Source organism: Copadichromis virginalis, linkage group LG20 (assembly GCF_057382275.1).
Source record: "Copadichromis virginalis isolate Kocher_CV1m ecotype Utaka linkage group LG20, C_Virginalis_male_GT1.1, whole genome shotgun sequence".
Classification (NCBI taxonomy): Eukaryota; Metazoa; Chordata; class Actinopteri; order Cichliformes; family Cichlidae; genus Copadichromis; species Copadichromis virginalis.
The window spans coordinates 29,805,057-29,823,947 of record NC_140637.1 but is presented as its reverse complement, the minus strand read 5'-3'; the positions used below and the strand labels follow the sequence as shown (position 1 = coordinate 29,823,947).

The 18,891-nt window shown below is 40.5% G+C and overlaps 1 protein-coding gene across 1 annotated transcript in view; it reads left to right on the top strand.

Annotated features, from left to right (window-relative positions):
• Window positions 1-3,811: 3,811 nt before the first annotated feature.
• Window positions 3,812-18,891, top strand: part of plxna2 (plexin A2) — a 161,691-nt gene continuing 146,611 nt past the window's right edge. Inside the window, exon 1 of the mRNA XM_085444847.1 lies at window positions 3,812-4,351. The gene's annotated coding sequence lies outside the window, so the exon portion shown is untranslated. The remainder of the gene's footprint in view (window positions 4,352-18,891) is intronic.

Genomic DNA, 18,891 nt, shown 5'->3' with positions numbered 1-18,891 from the left:
AGTAGAGTTGACATGATGCCACGTTCCCTCGTGATATTTCAAATATTGCTAGAGGGTGAAAGAATTAAAGGCATCACAAGAGGGCCCTTTGAAACCTTCCAACTTGGTATGAAATCGTGGCATGTGAGCACTTTGATCAGCAAACGGTCAAGCAGCAGCCCTGCAGTCAGCCATCCCCCCTCATTGGGCGTCTCTTCCCCAGCAATGTGAACACTCGTCCACCTGACCACTATTTGATTTGCTCACTGAACTGATCTTATAACAGTTAAGCTTTGTGCTATTTCACAAATTACTGCCCTCTATTTCTAATCAGCCATGCTTTAAAGCATGTTTGTATCTACCCAGCCTCCATGTAGATGCATTGATTAAAAGCAGACATTATATATCACACAATCATGGTTTCAGTTATTAACTTCTTTATCCATTTTGGGCTTTGAATCTACTTGGTTTCTTATTTATAAACCAAACCAAATGTAAAAATTAATGTAAATTGACTTGTGGTTTGCCTTTAGTAGCCACACCCTAAAGACCATTGATACCAATGATATCGGTCATGGCAGATGGCCGCCGCTCCCTGAGCCTGGTTCTGCTGGAGGTTTCTTCCTGTTAAAAGCAAGTTTTTCCTTCCCACTGTCACCAAAGTGCTTGCTCATAGGGGGTCATATGATTGTTGGGTTTTTCTCTTTATGTGTTATTGTAGGTCTACCTTACAATATAAAGTGCATCAAGGCAACTATTGTTGTGATTTGGCGCCGTGTAAATAAAATTGAACTGAATTGAATATGTGCTTTGATTTCTCATACGGGGTGGAAAAGTGCCCGGACTGATACCACTGAAAAGTTGGAGCAGTTTCACACAGCTTTATGCTATATAAGATCCAGAATTTGAATTCTGTTGTTTTAATTTTTAAGTTTTAGTTCTTAGACTATTTCTGAGTTATGAGCATTTTGATAAGCACTGTATCTTTTTATTGAATTAAACAGCTTGGAGGAACTGAGCTAAGTATGAAACATAACCAAGCAAGTATCAATATTTTCCTACTACACATATTTGTGCTTTTGACAGACAATAAAAAAGTAATTAAATTTTCTACAAAGTTTTCAAAGTTCAAGAAATTAATATCATACATGATGAATTGGGCTACGTATATTTACAGTCCTTGCAATTCTCATTTACTTTCTAAATATTTATAATCGGAGCTACAAACTCTTTCTATTTTCTTTTTGTTTTTTTCTGTTACAGAATCAGGAGCCAGGCTTAGTCAGTCAATATGTGTCCTAAAGTGAAACATGACTGATAGAATTGTACTGTATGTAATAACCAAGCTTCACTGTACAAAATGGGTTAATCTATCATCTTTCTCTACATAAAACAGGCAAAATGTCTTCCAGACAGTTTTGTGCAACCTGTTCTTTCAATATGAATTGAGTTATGCTCCAATCAAACAAATCACAGCTTGTTCCAAACAGGGCCATGAGTAATGGATTGAAAAAGTCTGTATTTGATTACCCCTGCTGCCCAGGGTTGACTAAGATCCATTTGAGAGGCAGTGCGGTGGAATTCCAATATGGACACCCTCCAGCTATTGACCCTGTCTTTAAGTGGGCGCTGTGCTTTTAGTGTACTTACGCTGGTTGTTCCACATCTTCTTCCTCCTGGCAGTTTTGCAATAGTTTTGATGGCAGATCCGGGCTAGTTTTTCACTACACTGCATTATTGATGCGTCAGAAGATGTGGATAGCCTACTTTTTGTCATAAGCCACTGAGCGTACAAATGCAAGAGAAGGTGAGGGGGTTGTGGTATAACTAGTTCAAAGTAATTACTGTGAGTTACTGCAACAGAACACAATATGATACACAAATATATAATAAATATACACATTGCATTGTACAAGCTGATCCAGTTAATGCGATACCAATACCAACTGCTCAACTTTTTTGAGGCTGCTCTGAAATTTAGCATATCTTCAAAATATAAACCGGTTGCAGCAGTTTCATTTTTATTTTATGTTTTTATTTTATGTACACTTGCAGATATGTGTGTGGATACATGCAGTCCACCTTTATTTTTTTTTTTAGTACCTCATGTCTGTTTCATGCACAGATAAACATCAGTGTCTCTGGTTGGAAAAGTCAAAATCTCCTCAAAATGCAAACATTTACAGCCAACTTCACATGATGTTACCTTGAAGTGAGGTTAAAAATAGAAGAAATCTGAATCTGAATCATCTTTATTTAACCAAGTTTGTGCACACAAAAAAAGAATTTGACTCTCGCTTTGCTCTCTGCATGTACAAAAAAAAAGAAGCTCCTACCACGGACCATATGGGTACAAAAGTACCAGGCAGAAAGGTTTGATCAAATTGCAGGATATGAATGAAAAATATACTAGTAACAAAATTAAATATATTGAACTTCTTCATAACTAAACAATGTTACTGTTTATGTATCTGAAAGCAATGGCTGTTCAGTGTTAAAAGCCAACACTGCTTGGTTACTGACTCAAGAATCCCTGCTGGACAGGAAGTGGACAAACAATCACAGGTCTGAAGTGCAAAATCCATGGGCTGAATGGCATTAGCTTTGTGTTTTTTAGCTTAATAAACTCAAATACAGTAGCTTTTCTACTGGTAACTACAGCATTGCCCAGTGACCCACTCAGTGCCACATGCAAAGAGCATTAAAAGTATCACTGATCAAAGCATTTAGGGGAAAATGCTAATATGTCATGTCAAAGATTCTTGAATGTCTTCAAACTAAATAGAACATAGCTGATACTGAAGTCTAAAACACTAGAAACATTTTTTCTAGAGCTAAAAACCACACACACGCACACAACCAAACTAATCAAAACAGACACTGCAGCAGAAAGAGGAGACAAAGCATGGGCATCTGGCAACATACCATAACTTCAAGGCGATTTGTCACTAATATCACGCATTTTAGGAAAAGATTTAAGGATTAGAAAACGCTTTGTTTTTTGTGAGTATCATTTCCAAACTTGGAACACTCCATAACTGCTCAGATCAGCTGTTGAGTGGGGCAATAAATACACAGATGAAGAGAAAATAAACCCAAAAAGAAATAATGATTCTTTTTGTAAAATGTCATAAATGTAAAATGCCAAAAATATAAGAGATAGTGAGAGCGAGTGAGAGCGAGAGAGAGAGAGAGATAGCGAGAGAGATGGAGCGAGAAGTATGTTCACAGTTTAATCCATAGATGGCAGTACTCTAACAGAAACAGAGCTGGACGAGCACATGCCACCGACACCGGCTTCAGTGTGCTCTGCAAGGACAAAATGCTGTCATAGGTAAGATTTTTTTCTTTTTCATAATTGTGATACAAATATCTTATAGTTATATAGGCGATTCCTAAAAAGAAAACTACAACTAGACATTTGTTAAAAGAATTTTCCAAACTCTTAATCATGCTTAATACGCTACAGAACTTTAGTGTATATTTACTGAAGCATATTATTTTTATTGTTGTTATTTTTGGTAAAAATGTAATTTGGCAGGTGGGTAGATGGTGCTCTGCACATTTCTCTAACCCGCCGTGTTTGTGTTTGTATGTGTGTGTGATTAAATATTAACGTTTAAAATCTTTTACTTTTTATAACTCCACGTTTTGTACTAAAACTGGTGAATTATTAAATGGTAGCCGACGTAAATGTTTATTTCTTTTATGTATGATTAATGTTTGGGCGGAAACAGTTAACACCATAATGAGCGTGAGGAGTGTGAGGGGGCTGGGTCTAAAAGCGCAGTGTGCCAGCTACAGGCAGCATACACAGACTACTGTACATTGATGGAGCCGATTTCTATGAGTCCGGCAGAGCCCTGTGAGAAAGCCACGCTGCGGGTCTGAACCGATGCTGCGAAATCACAACGCCAGATGATGGCAACTCTGGCCACGGCTTGTACATAACCTTCATGTCCTACAGAGCAGCTCGGAGGACGGTGAATGCCAAACTGAAGGAATGTGCCGTTTCTGTGACATGGTCTGGTAAAGTAACAGGTCAGTTCAGATGGTGAAGGCTCTGCCACGAAGTTTACGCGCTGAATTCGGAATTACCGGCGACGACGAAGGTTTCAACTTCAATGAATGACGCCGTCCCTTCACAGGTTCCGTATGCGTACAGGCAGTATTTATAAATTGGAAGAAGTAGGCTACTGACTATTAAAACTATCCTGAAAGGGACAGTTTGACCTGCTCGAGCATTTGGAAACATTTCTTACCCGCTTTGGAACTGAAGCGAGTCCAGCGCATCAGTTAAAGCCCAGAAGACAGCAGCAGCATTGGAGGGAACAGGATAGGGATAACCGGGAGATTCACTTTAAATGAAGAGGTGAGTGATGATCAGCACGCTCGTTAAGGCTAAATCAGCCTTACCGGGCACAAATATTTGCGTAAATCCCCTATGACTGTCAGCCACTCTGTTCCTCAAAGAGCTAATATCCGACACTGCGGAGAGTCAACTGTGGAGAGGCATTTTTCATCTCAGGCTGCAGGCTGTGTGCAGTGCTGGGGTACATTGTATCGTTGCCACTGCTCCCACTAGAATGACAAGGTGGCATTGTAAATACCGTGCGGGGTTTATGCATTTAAAAGCACTGCAGTTAGATCAACAAAAGGCTTTACGCACAGTCGTTGGTCTGTAATCTTTTACATTAATGCCATTTACTCTCCTTCTTTCCCCTATTCATTAGAATTTGGTTGCCTCACAGTACATAAGAATTACTGGATTACAGTAGGTTTTACTGAGGTGATACATCATAAGGTTAGCATCATTCTTGCTTGTTAGTTTCTTCTGATTGTGTAAGTATATAATGAACTTACTTGACCAGAGGAGTTATTTTTAGAGTGCTTATAATGCGTTGCTTGCAGTCATCACAGAGCTTGGCTTTCTAATAATTTTGATTTGTTGACCTTGTTGGCGTCTCACAATTACACATGCATGGTCTTCCACACAGTATCCTCAGGAAATAGCCTTTGTGTGTTAACAAAGAATCAAAATTTGCTTTTGACTACACATAGTTATTACTTTTGATATACTGGCAGGTAACAGGTTACAGATCTGGATCCTTGCCTTTCTGCAACAAGTGATCTATGAATTTAAAGTCAGAATGACTTGGAGATTGTTAAATATCTCACTTCAAAATGACTTGGTCTCACAACGTGACATTATGCAAATTTTGCCACTTTTGTTGCCTCATTCTCAAGTGGCAAAATCAAAAACCTAAACTATAACACTGAAAACAACAACAACGTAATGTAATAGTGCCAGCTGGCAACAATTTAGTATTCCAGGTTGACTTCAGACCTCGTCTGTCCAGATCAGCAGATGCACCTACAAATCTTCCTTCCCTGTCTGACTGCCAGTTCACCAGCAAGCACCCATGACAATGACTCTAAAGAAAATAAATGTTGTCTTAAGTAGAAAATTGCCTTACATTTGCATGAAAATGACTTACATCTGCTACGGCTGATGGGTAGCATATTAATCCCTCGGCTTGTGCAATCAAAACCCCTTCCTTCTTGGTGCAATCAGGTTTTTTTTGCATCTGAAGCGTGACCCATTCAGATAATTATTTTAATATCCATCTCAAAATGAAACAGTAGTTTGACCCCAAAGCAACCACCAGGGTGGAAATTGCTGCCTTTGGAAGAACAAACCAGCACTCAGCATTGGTTTGATTATCACATTCTGATTATATTCACCCAATTAACTCCAATCTAATGAAGAAAAAGGAGACATTCTGTAATATTGTGGTGCTTTCATTATCCGATTGACCAGCCAGCAGCTGCTATATGACTATGCTATTTTCTATTTTAGTTCAACTTTATTTTTTATCATTTATGAATCTTCTGTAACCCATGTCTGTATTACTGTTAGTTAAAAACATTTCTGCTGTTCATCATGTGAAATATTTCTGAGAGCATAGAATTTCAGTTCATTTGTTCCCCTTTCAAATAATGGAGGATATAAGCAGAAATGTTAAGAATTCTGCTCAATGAATTGCTTTCAAGTGAAGTCTTTGAACTCATGCCGTTCAAGAACGCCTTTTGAGAACCAAAACATCACACATCCATCCAATCAATAAGGTTAACCTCACCAAGCTGGAGAGAAATTGCTTTGACTGGACAAAGTTAGATCAAGCTTTGTTGATGCTCCTCTGCCGCTGCTTCCCCACTTTACCTCTTTATAAGGGGCTATTTTGATTAGATATTTAGTGTCGCTGTGTCATCAGCAGTGCATTCTGGAATGATTTGCATAGGTCTGTACTTTACTTCTAGATTTCCCCAGGGAATGTTTCAATCTCTCATTCTTTAATAGTGTAGTCTGAGCAGCGTACAGCATAGATGCATTTTTGTTTGAATTATTCTGGATATTGTCTTCATGCCAAACATATTTTGGAATTTCATTTGCTTTGTTTAAATGAATGACCTATATCAGTTTCTTAAGAGAAGCTGGTCCTCTAATGTGCTCTGCCTTGTTTGAAGAGAGTCTAAGGCATCATAATCTCCTGGACAAGGCTGCCTGTCGCTACAGCTACCGCTGCCACCATCAGCATCCATCAGTATCTGCGACAAACTCTTGCTGGCTCAAGAGCGTCCTCTGTTGATGAAGAGCAAAGAGTCTAAACAAGGAGCTGAGTTAATTATTTGGCTATAATGTGAACACACAACCCCTCTCCGGTCGAGTCCTTTTACTTGGACTCTTTAGCAGCCGTGCTGATACTCAGAGCAGTTTTTTAAAAGCACAATTTGCTGCTGAATGAGTTGTTGCTGCTTTTCTCACCACCAGCATTCACACAGCATGCCGCTTGCTCCTCTTTGGATTCCCCCCTTAAGGCAGCCAGACTCGCCACAATTTAGCTTGAGAGATTTTGACAAGTCGCTACACATGCAGGCAGAATCCTTGACCTATTTCTTAATGAGTGAATACTGCAAATGTGCTCAGCGGCTGTGTATTCCGAACACCCCCCCCACCCCAAGCTTACAACAACCCCCACTATCCCAACTGTCTTTTGGTTTCACACATACATAAACACTTGAACACATGCTGATAACGGTGCTTTTGTGGGTTCACCGACTCATTCTCTTATAGATATAGGTCCTCTCTTTCCTATCTGATAGAGTGTACAAATACTGAGTGTTTGTTTTAATGCAATTGGCCTCCTGTCTTCCCTCACTGTGGGCTGTTTATCTGAACCTCTCAACTGTCCAGCTGTCACAACAGAGATCTCAATCTACTTGACCCACACACGCTCCGCTCACTCAGCCTTGCTATGCACATGCTTGTGTCTGGAATCTGTATTTATGTTGAGTGTGTGTGTCTGTGTCTGTGAGCGAGAGAAACAGAATTGACATAAGAGAGATCTGGATCTTTGGTGATAATGATCAAGTGGAGCCAGGGAGAACATTTAGTCTGTGATGAGTTTGGTTGGCTTCAGTGAAAAGCAGAAGATCACAACCACTACTCTGCTCAATTTATATCTTCCGTGCTTGCTCTCTCCCCTCTGGATACTGATTGTAAAAAGTTTTTTTTAAAACTGATCTCTGATGAGTCTTGCATCAGATTCCAAGTAGAGAGAGTTTCTTTAGGTGATGATTATCCTATCAAACGTTTGTACAACGGCTTATATGTTAAATTAGGAGTGAAAGTCTGGAGCTCTGCTTGTGGATTACACCACAAGAAACTTTTGATTCTCAGATATTGGTGAGGCATCATTATGAAGTGTTTTTTCAATTTCTTAGTGCAGAAAGAGCTATTCAACACTCTGTACCCATTAAAAAAAAAACCTGTTATCCAATACTCAATCCGTTGTTCTGCTTTCTGTGTTTTTATATCCTCATTTAAAGAAGTTCCCCTGATATTTTGAACCTATAGATGCCAGGGAAGATACAGGACAGAATTACTCTTTGATAATTTCCACACAATGGCAGATGTTTGAAAACACCACAGGGCTACATTTAATGGTCTAGTCATGCTGCTGTAGCCGTTTTCATCATCTTGAGTAGTTGTGCTTGTTGCCTTCAGTGACTTATTGAATCGTTGAAACCATTTTAAATTGATGACTACAGGCCACTACATTGTTAAGTAGCAGCTTGCTCAGTATGAACAACACATAGCACAGAGTGCAAAAATCAATGCCACTTTGCATTTCATTTTTCATCATATACAGTGAGTACTTGAAAGAAAAAAGCCACCTTTTCTGCTGTAGCAGTTACCGTGCTGGGACTTTTATTCTCTGTAACTCTGTGATAAGCCTGTTGAGAGAGTTTGTTTCCCCATATCTGTCAAGCTGTAGGCTTTTTTCCCCCCAACAAGATATAGGCTGTGTGTGTGTGTCTCCAGCTTCCAGACAGGCTCCAGCCGGTCTCATCAGAGGACCAAGAGGGAATGGTTAACAGTCATCCCTCTGCCGTGCAGCCGTGGCCAGTCCAGATCCTGCTCTCCCTATTGATGGTGGCAAGTTTAGCAGTGAACCCCAATGCACACTCTGCTGTCCCAAAGCTTGCCAGCTTGCTGAAACAAAGCCTTTTGTAGGGCCACTAAATCCAACAGATGGAGAAATGGACAGTAAATGAAAGTAGAGGGAAAGGGGAATAAAGGAATTTAGTGGAGCATGTTTGTGGGTAGGCATTTAGGCTGCTCCTTTGGGAAGCCTAACACTCTTACAATGCAATACTGGCAGAACTTAACTGTTCTCTCCTTGATATGCTGCAGCAGCAGCAGCTTTGGGCCTCTATGTGAGAGGAGAAGGCAGTCTGCTCACGAATGCTCTCCAGGGCCTGGGAAGCCTTTATTAAGATGTTAATAGAACTGACTTCATGACACATTTCCATGGGACAGGATCCCTTGCTTCTGCCATTCTTTAGTGCCTCAATCTGCCTGCCACAATCATCAGTCTCTCTCCTTCACACAACAGCCTGTTTAGGCATTCAGCCCCATTTCCACATTCCCCTGCCCAGGCACTCTCACTTTATCTGATCTCTGCTGTCACAAACCATCCTATATTTACCACGTGTAACAAAATTACGCGATGCCAGTGATAAGGGCAGGAATCATGGCATAGGTACCCGCAGAATAACAAGTCTGGCTGTTTGTTTGTCACTGATCTTTTCACCGGCTGGAAGTCAGACTGTCACCCCAGCAAGCCATCAAGGCTTTTGTGATTTTTATTTCTCCAACCACCGTTTTCCAGATCACTAACTATATTCTTCCTCCTCGTTCACTTTAGTCCTCAAACTGCTTCCAAGGTTGCCTATGAAGCTACAGCAGCTACAAAACAAGAGACAAGAGAGACCTCAAGCTTTACATCCAAATACCTTGACTGACTTCATTTTCATGAAAGGCACTGAATGCATTGTCTCTACCATTTTCTCCTTTCACATGTATTTGAATATAAGTCAGTTTAGCCTGGCACCATCAATAATCAATTAGCTGGTGTCAAGGGAGGATGTGCGTTTTTGTTTGGTGGAAAACTCAACAATAAGTGAGCAACAAAAGGAGAGGCAGGGTGGGAGGGGGCTTCTGTTAGGCGCCAAGGGGCAGCTGTCAGGAGCAGATGACTGTGTGTGTGTGTGTGTGTGTCATATGTTCACAGATCCATGTGTTTGTGTCCATTTTAATTTATTTTAGTTTGACTGTGTGGCACTTTGTGTGGTGTGTGTGTGTGTGTGTGTGTGTGTGTGTGTGTGTGTGTGTGTGTGGGTCTGTGTGCATGTTCAAGACGATATACCAGGGTAGGCAGTAAGGGTAACAACATGCTGCGCTGCCCACACTGCCCCCTGGTGATGAGGATGCCCCTGCCTGCCACTGTTACCATGGTTACTACAGGAAAAGGGGTGCAGACATTACTTGTCTAGTCTGCTCATGTGCTATAGGGGAGTCCGGCCAATGGCAGCTTTGTCCCTCCCATATAAACTGAGGCCAATTACAACTAGAACCGCTTTCAACTCAAAGGGGCTGTTATGGCCATTACCCCTTACAACTGTCAAACAATGTAAGTATTTGCTCTGGAATTGTAAAATGAAGAAAATCTGTGAATTTACGTGCACTTAATTTTCTCTGTAGTTAGTGTATTGACTGAAAAAATGTTAGCATCGAACAAAAGCTAAAATTCCCTCATTGGGCTCCAACACTCAGTGACATGTTGGTGCTTGCACTTGTGCTGTCTTGTTACTATTTTGCACTCAGCTGTGGCCTTATCTGGGTTGATATCTTCTCTCGGTATGAGGCAGGATCTTTGAGTCATCCTCATCCTTCAATAGAAAGAAAACAGAAGAAAAAAGGGGAAATAAGGCCTTCTAAAGTTGTTCCTGAGTTAGATCGCAAACAGAAACTGTCTGGAAAAGTCCTCCCCCTTCCTCTGCTATCTTGTTCCTTCTGTTGCGTGCACACACATCTTCCTGATTAGCTTTTTCCACTGTCGTCGACCAAAGTAAATTGTGCTAAATTGATGATGAAAGACCTTGAAACTCCCACAACTTCAAAACACAGAATCTGCCCCACTGTGGCTTCTTATTTCCTTGCAATTTTGATAGAGGCAAAAAGGAAAACAATTAATGAGTTGGCTTCTACTTGCAAAACTTCACATGTAATTTAAATTTTTTTTTCTTTTCTTTCTTACTTGAATGCTTGATCAGTTTCTGAAGGTACAGGAAGAAAGATCCTGGATGCATGATGAAAAAAAAACAGTCTGGACTAGAGTTTGTGCCGCCAGTCTGTAGACTGCAGACTCTTTACTTTGGCCCAAGGTGATTTATAGTGTCCACGCCAGAGGAAATGAATACTCCTCTGGGATAACATTTATGTTTATGCATGAATCCGTGACTCTGATCCACACACTGAAACCAGCAGGAGAAAAGGGATGAAAGGTACTTAAAAAAGGGAGGCAGCTTGTCATGAAGCCCACACAAAGTCTGTGAGGACATGTCGTTACTTTCCCAACTTGCTGTGACCCAAACCATTAATAACACTTTATGAATGTAATTGCTTTTGTTGTTGATTTTTCACCTCTGCCCAACCTTTTAGATTACAGCTCAGCACACCATAAGCATAGGGCTTTGTGAAATGTGTGGGATACTGAGGAAGCAAAAACCTCTTCCTTTTTCTTTTTTTTTTTTTTAGCAGTGACTTTTAGGGGAATGTGTCGTGTCAAAAAGAATCAGCAAAAGTTATCACTGTGAATCACACTGTACAGTGTTTATATTAACAAGGTGAATCTATAATGGGAATGTTGGATGTTGTTGTTCCACCACCCTTACTTCCTAGTGCCCTTTGCTATCAAAGAGGAACGCTGCATGAACTCAGCAGGAGCTCACCCAGACAGGCGTGTTTTTCTTCCTCTGTCATAACCAATGATATATGAAAGATGACAGCAATATCTTCTTGTTACCTACAAAGAAAATTATCATGTGATGTGATGCCATGCTAAACACATAATCAAAATTCATCACATTTTCGACCATCAGCTGCAACACAAGTTGTGGGCGTTTGGCCTCATTTACTAGCAGTTTATAATTACCTCTACCACTACTGCTACTATTGCTGTTGTTGTTGCCTTTTGGACATTTACAGTTTTCCAAAACAACACAGGCCACAAACTGGCCTTACATAGCCTGTTAAGAAAACAAAATACTTCATGGAAAGGTTTAGCTTTAACCTTTTTTATTTAAAAATATTTCAGTGTTCTATGTCTCATCTTAGCTTAAACTATCTCATCTTTAATTAAAAACGACTTCTGTCTTTTCTAATACGATCACTGAGTCTAAATTCTTGGCACGTTTCCACTGATACTGAAGTATCTGGATTTTTTTTAAGTTAAGTCTCTCAGCTCAAGAGTTTCTCATTTCGAGCTGACAGATCGCGTATTCCTTTTCCTCCACCTGTTTTTCTCGTAGCCTTGTAGATGAACTGTTTTTAGCCTCATAGTTTAAAAAAAAATATATATATATATTCATTTTGACATCCAAATAGTTTTCTTTGTTTTGAGCCACAGTGAATGTGTCAGGGGATATTCTGAAACTTATTTCACTTTCAACAAGATTTTCATCACTCTGGTGGAAACACTTGGAGAGGCGCGCCTTTTCTGGCTTCCTCCTCGGACACTATTGTTTCCATCAGAGTTTGTCATGCCTTAGTGGTGCAGGCTTGTCTCCTACAACATCATCACCACTTTCTCTGCTTCACTTGGAGTGAAGCGGGCTCAGCTGTATGCAGATTGCCCAAGCCTGCTGGGATAGAAAAAGTTACTGGCATATTTATTGTGGCAACAACAAAATAAACCTGTGCATATGTTTCAAAAATTCAACAGTAATTTTGCATACATTACTTTTTTTTTTTTTTTTTGTGCAGGGCAAGAATGTAATGTTTAAGGAGAATGAAACAAGATATGAGACAATTATTCAGATTGTGACAACCAAACCTTTTGCCGTGGACCGTTTGAAATCCCTGTGTTGTCCATGAAGATGTTGATTAAACATGACTGCTCTGAAACATCTTACTGCCTAAGGGAGGCAAAGTGGAAGAAGCGAGGTGAGTAAGCAGAGAGAGTGAGAAAACTGAGGATTGACTGGGCAGGTTTGTACTTGAAAGCAATGAATGAGCATCCTTTCTTGTCTTAATCTGCTCCAGTTAGGGAATTATGCTATAGAAGTTAATACATTATCCACACAGAAGGTGCATTCAAAGGATATTTGACACGTTATTGCCACTACAGGCCCAGTTTTACTAGACACATCTTTATTTCCTCATTCATCTTGCAGTAAGAGCTAGAGTAAAGCTGGGAATTAGAAATATTTTTCTCTCTGCAGAAGGCATCTCTGAGCGTGTAAGTACAATGTTTACTGTTAAGTACTTTACACAAGCCGCGTTGCCTTTGCTGCCGCAAGTCCTCCCCCACATTTCTCAGAAAACATGTTCAACCTGACAGGGGTGAATAGGTGAGGTGGATTTGCATTTATTTACAAAGTATGCACAATGTTTCAGGCATATTTTTGTGCACATACTGTTGAATGAAAAATAATTTGCTTTTGCATGACTTTAAGTCCCCCAAAGAGTGTCCTTATTCAGCATTTTTTTTTTTTTTTAAACAGAAGTAGAGTAATTTATTTTTTAGCTACACACTGAAAGTGTCCATGTTTTATTTGTTCTGGGGATTTACATAATGCAGTATCATATCCTCTGTGTCCACTCTCCACTCATCTGTCTGCCTCTTCTCTTCACCTTCCTTTCCTGTGAAAGGGAGAAGCTGCAAAGGTGGGTGGAGGCATGCCAGAGGGTACTGGCATATGGCTGGGAAATCGTAGCGCATTTTTGCATTCACCTGTGTTTTGGGACCATGGCCTGCATTCTGCTTTGCATCGTCAAACCAAAAGGAAAATTACAAAATGGAAAACAGGAACGGGCTACTGGGCATTATGTTACTGTTGAATAGAGTGAGAATGTGCATACGTATACTTTCCATCATTTCAGGGCGCACAGACACGCTTATTTCGCTGCAGTGTGCACAGACATGGACTTGCCTGATAAAGGACCCCTTTGCTTTGTTTATTTTGTTGAGGCACAGTGTTTTGGGGTTGTGTTCAACAAAGCATTAGTAGCTTCAATGGCTTAAAGTCTAAAAAAAGCTAAAATGGGGTGTCTCTGCTTGCTTGGCTCCCTGTGGTGCAGAAAATGTACAGTAGCTCTGTGTCAATGTAAACAACTCCACCTGTGTTTGCATACTATTACTTGAAACAACCAGTTAGAAAAGGGAAAGCAAAGGAAGCAGAATGAAACTGCAGGCTGAAGACTAGTCAGAATGATTTCGCTGCAGGAGATATTGTTACGTTAATTTAGTGCAAAGCCTTTAAAACACAAGCTAAAAAAAGTGCTTCAAACATCATGCGTCTTCTTGTAATGTTTGACAATAAAGGGTGTTTCCCAGGAAGAGAAAGTGGTTGCAGAATGTAAATGCAGCTATACTGAACATAACCAACAGTGAGATGTCATTTATGAGTTTGCTCTGCACTTGATGCTGTTACTAAGACTTCATCTTGTTGAGATTTTCTGACTCGGATCATGATTTTAGATTTGTGTCTTGGATGCATGTGATCAACCTCTATAAACACAGAATCAGAGCTTCTTAATTGAAAAACTGGCGTATTGCTCCTGTTTGTCAGCACCTTGATCGTGACTCATCAAGGTCACAGGGTCACACTTAATTCTCAAAGGGTTCCCAGTACCAGTGAAATGCAGCATTCCCAGCCTCTTTTATAAAACAAAGGAAGAAACGGGGAGGTCTGGGATTTTTGCTTGTGATACCGAGTCAGACAGGAAGAGAAGAGGAAGCTGGAAGGGAGTGACGGAACCGGAAGACAAGGCTGTTTTCGTAGGAGTGAAGGGCACCATTTGCCAGAGAGAGGTATAAAAAAAACAAACCCACTGAGAACATTTGCACTGGGCTAGTTAAGGAAAACTGAAGACCTGGGATCAGCTGACTAACCATGCTTTGGTGATCTCACCGGATCTGCATCTACATCCTTGTAGATGATGTAGGTGTGTGTTGAAGTGTAATACTCCAGACTAATGGGAAAACACACTCTTTCTTAGTGGGTCCTAGGCAGACTGAAACAGCAGTGAACCAACCACCAAGTGTCCTAATTAGCCCACTTCAGCATGTTATTCTGCCCCAGCTGCTCCTATTTATGTTACTGATGAAATGCTGAATGGGGCTTTTTCCCCCCCCCCCTTGGTTACATTTTCTCGAGGGTAGCAAATAGTCGATTTTTATCGTTTTTCTCTTTCCTGTTATTGCAGTTTTTTGCTGGAGTATGATTATATGTTTTCTCTACTGCTGATGTAGTTTATGGGAAGCAGCACCAGCAGGGCTGTTTTGTTTGGCTAAAAAGGTTGGCTGCTAAGTACTCAATCCAGTGTTTTGCCTCCCCATATCCCCCAACTAAGAAATGACAGAATCTGGTGATAGAGAGAAATACTCTGTTTGCCCACTGCTGTGTTTATGGTGACTCCATTGTGGGCTTTAGTTTCATCATATATTCTGCAATAGCACACTAATCATTGAAAGAGTTCAGTGAGATTTATCTGTTGAATGCAGCGAGCTGGCCTACTTGTTGAAACTTCATTTTACTGCTCTACTAAACCTGCAGACTATGATCACATTTAAAGTAGTGAAGCCACAGCATTTCTCCCTGAGCTTCATCATCTATGTGTGCGGCCTAAAGAAAGAGTTACTGAGGGAGAAGCTGCCACAGAGGAATTCAGAGTCTTGGTTTGGCATTGGTCATAGTGACCAAGTTAGGAAAGCTCGTTTCTTTGATTTATGTTCATTTATTATTCCTCTGTCTGTTTTTGAGTCGTGTCTTTGTTTCTCTTGGTCTTTCCTTTCACGCTCTCCTCTGTTTATTGCACTTTTCTTTTTTGACTTTCTGTCTTTATGTCTCTTTATGTCTCTCCATCTGTCTCCTAGGAGACAGATGGTAATTTTAATCATCGTTCTAGCAGAGATTAGTCTTTGATCAATTTTAATGCTCAGAATACAACCGCTACATTTAGCTTGAGAAAGGGGGAGGCTGGGCTTGTAAAAGTGATTTGGTGACTAAGGAAAGGCAGAATACTCCAAGATAAGTCCTCTATCCAAGTATTTCTCATGCCCAACATTTTACATGCAGTCAAAGCGTTGTTAGAATTACAGTCTAGTTAATACTTCAGCTGGATTTGGGAAATTCGTTCTCTGATTTTTTTTTTTTTTTTTTTGTATTTTTGTTTGTTGTAATACCCCGTTGAGACCTACTTCTGTACATGCAAGTATATGCGATTACTTCTACGCTATGCCTTCCAGAGATCCAAGCCTCTTTGCTCTTTGGGTGACTATATCAAGATGTCGTACAAGAACACTACTGACAGACGGTTATATAAGGCTGGGTGGCCACATATAAAATATGGTCTCTGGTGTCTGCCTGAAGAATACAGATGGCCTGCCTGTCTACATGTTATATCTGCAGCAAGAGCAGGGAGAGAGACTCGGGAGTCTCTGGCCTGTGAAAATGAGTGTGAAGCACTTATTCCCAGAATGGCTATAGTAGCTCTTCATACAGCTCTGACACACTCAGAGCAGCTCTGTAGTCACAGATCGTGTACATTATAGGCATTTCACACACATGCTTTGCTTGTAAATAATATTGGTGTGTAGTTATTGTGGTTACATCAGTCAATTATATTGACATTTAGGCTGTTTACATTTCCGTAGTTCATCAAAAAGAGCAATACCCAGCCCAGAGCTGACGCAGCAGCAGAGTGGACCAAGCAACAAGCAAGCTAGCCAAGTGAAGTCTCTAGATCTTTACTATTCCCTGGTCGTTTGTGTCCGTGGCACCGCTTTCAACCTGGCGAGTATTGGATCTCTTTACTGATCCCTGTACTTCATCACAGTGCGTATGCTGATGCTTGGAAAAATTGATCTAAGCGGCCTGGAAGATGTGTACTATATGCCTAATACACAGATTATGAAATGCTTTTCAGTGATCAAAATAAGAACTTGGTCAATAGCCTGATGACTTTTGAAAGAAAATGGTTAATTAGTCTTTTTGTGGCAGCGAAACAAAAAATAATTATTGAAAGAAAATATAATTGTTTGAAAGTGCTTCAGCCAGTCAACACATGAGTAAATGGAGCTTTTTACATCCCAACACTCTGTGTAACGCAGCTTGTAGGACTCTTCCTTTATCTCTCCAGTATATGGAAATTGTCTTTTAGCTCCACTCGTATGCTTCAGCTGTGGCTGTATGAGACACTAAAAGATAACATTCCCATATTAAAGCAAAGTCCTCATAAGGAGGTTGGCATGGGTGGGGCAGGATATTTTCAAGAGACCCTGGTTCATTTCACATTTGGTCCGTTTTGTTTTGCACTATTTTTTTTTTTCTCCCTTGCCTTGCTTTTTAAAAGAAAACCTTACTAACATTAGGATTAGGAAACATTCATGGTACCGGTTCAAACACACTCCTTCGAAAGTAACCCTTCTTGTTGATAAATGACAAGTTGGAAGTGACCCCTCAGTATCAGGTATGTGATACCTTGTCCATCAAAGTAGACAGACAAGGTTATCACATACAGTAAGTGGCATCTTGTGTGTAAGGACGTTTCGCCATCAGTTTTGACAGACACCATGAAAGTGGGCTGAATGAGCAGAATATTAATCTAAGTTTATGTATCTGCATCGCAGGTATAAGGACTACAGAATCAATGGAACATACAGCCACTAGTTAATATTGCCAATAGCAGTTAACAAGACAAATAGCAGCAGATACCAGAAACCAATATTTTCACCATTTCTAAACTGCAGCACAAATCTGCAGTATGCTCTACTAAAAAAGTGTTTTGGCTTATATCTGTTAGATTATACATCTGTGATCAGCCAGTATCGTTAGTCAACGCTGATTGTTGTGCAGGCAGCATTCTTATCAGATTTGCTTGTACTTCAGCTGCATCATGTTTTATTTGTGTACTAGAGTTTTTCTAAATAAACATCTCATATGTTTAGCAAAGTTTATAACAATCTTTGTTCTGTGTGTGTTTATTTGAAAAGTGTTTGCCTTGGTGATATGCCTGCTAGATTCTCAGGACACTATCTGACAGGAAACCAGCAAGTGCTGATTTTCCACCGTATCCCAGCCAGAACTGCATCCTGTACGGGGCTCACATGGAACAGGCCGGAAGGCATGCGTGTGTGCTTCAGCACTGATCCAGCAATTCACTCAGTCAGTCATCTGGCTTGCTCTCTGTGCTCTGTCCCATCATATTCAGTCCTGTCCTGGCATAGCCTGGCAGCAGCTGCTGCACCCCTGAGGACGATCAGGTGGATTGTTATACGCCCACCATGCGCAAGACTGAGTTAATGCTTACTGCAGCACTCACTACTGCTTTATTATTCATATTCATTGCAAACCCTAGTTGGACTTGCATGCAAATGTAGTGTAAGCTTTCCTGCGAGCTGTGGTCTGTAGTAGCAGTGTAACTTTGCTTTGCTTTGTACTGCACTTTACCCATTTGAGAAATGTTTGGAAAGCTTTCAAATCAGCCTTTGAAATTAAGCATTTCTTAATTGATTTAAAAGTAAAGATCTCCTAGTGGAGCAAAGTTTGCAGGTGGTTGCAGTTTTGTTGTGGGAACTGTGGCACATTTGGGTCCAATTCATCTCCTTTCTGCTCGCTTTATACCTGATGATTATTTTCAGTGTACAGACAGACAGTCACTACCTTTGTTTTTGTTTGTGGTCTGTTGTGCACAGTCTTGACAGTAACCAGGCCATTCTGCTTGCTCGGCATGTATCCTTCTGTGTGAATAAGCACCCAATTTCCTCACCACATGCTGTTATTGCCTCTCGTCCAAAGGGAGATTGGGCTAAGTAACTAACCACAGACTGATTTTGTGGTGTTTTATCACCCCTGATGAAATTAGAAGGGCCTTGACCAGGCTGAGGTAGAGAGAGAAACAGACTGAGAGAACAGGAGAGAGGTTGAACCCTGCTCAGCTGTGTGATAATGCATCTGTTTTATGTGTCCAAGCAAAGAGCTCTCGAAAATAGGCTTTAATGGTCCTTAGACAGTAGTGTGTATTCGAGAGGCACACAACATTATGCTTGTGGTCAAAGCCGATTGTGAATACAATGGGTAAAAGTTTCTTTTCATCCTGTAGGGGTTCACAAAAAATACCACAACATTAACTTAAGTTTGCTTTGATACTTTACTGGTCAAATGTTAATTAGATTACCAGACAAAAAATGAGTTACATATGTTTATAGGTTTTTTCATATGTTTCCATATTAAGGTCACAGGTTTTAAAGTCTCATTATCTTTGCCACTGTAAACAGAGAC